Raw genomic sequence first — 1,031 nt, forward strand, 5'->3', positions numbered from 1 at the left:
ACCGCCACAAGGCGACAGCCACCATCCCCAAGCGCCACCCCCGACCGCCACAAGGCGACCGCCACCAGCCGACCGCCACAAGGCGACAGCCACCATCCCCAAGCGCCATCCCCGACCGCCACCCCCCGACCGCCACAAGGCGACCGCCACCAGCCGACCGCCACAAGGCGACAGCCACCATCCCCAAGCGCCATCCCCGACCGCCACCCCCCGACCGCCACAAGGCGACCGCCACCAGCCGACCGCCACAAGGCGACAGCCACCATCCCCAAGCGCCACCCCCGACCGCCACAAGGCGACCGCCACCAGCCGACCGCCACAAGGCGACAGCCACCATCCCCAAGCGCCATCCCCGACCGCCACCCCCCGACCGCCACAAGGCGACCGCCACCAGCCGACCGCCACAAGGCGACAGCCACCATCCCCAAGCGCCACCCCCGACCGCCACCAGCCGACCGCCACCAGCCGACCGCCACCATCCCCAAGCGCCATCCCCGACCGCCACCCCCCGACCGCCACAAGGCGACCGCCACAAGGCGACAGCCACCATCGCCAAGCGCCACCCCCGACCGCCACCAGCCGACCGCCACCAGCCGACCGCCACCAGCCGACCGCCACCATCCCCAAGCGCCATCCCCGACCGCCACCCCCCGACCGCCACAAGGCGACCGCCACAAGGCGACAGCCACCATCGCCAAGCGCCACCCCCGACCGCCACCAGCCGACCGCCACCAGCCGACCGCCACCAGCCGACCGCCACCATCCCCAAGCGCCATCCCCGACCGCCACCCCCCGACCGCCACAAGGCGACCGCCACCAGCCGACCGCCACCAGCCGACCGCCACAAGGTGACAGCCACCATCCCCAAGCGCCATCCCCGACCGCCACCCCCCGACCGCCACAAGGCGACCGCCACCAGCCGACCGCCACAAGGCGACAGCCACCATCCCCAAGCGCCACCCCCGACCGCCACCAGCCGACCGCCACCAGCCGACCGCCACAAGGCGACAGCCACCATCCCCAAGCGCCAC

This window comes from Syngnathus scovelli, unplaced genomic scaffold (genome assembly GCF_024217435.2).
Source record: "Syngnathus scovelli strain Florida unplaced genomic scaffold, RoL_Ssco_1.2 HiC_scaffold_135, whole genome shotgun sequence".
Taxonomy (NCBI): domain Eukaryota; kingdom Metazoa; phylum Chordata; class Actinopteri; order Syngnathiformes; family Syngnathidae; genus Syngnathus; species Syngnathus scovelli.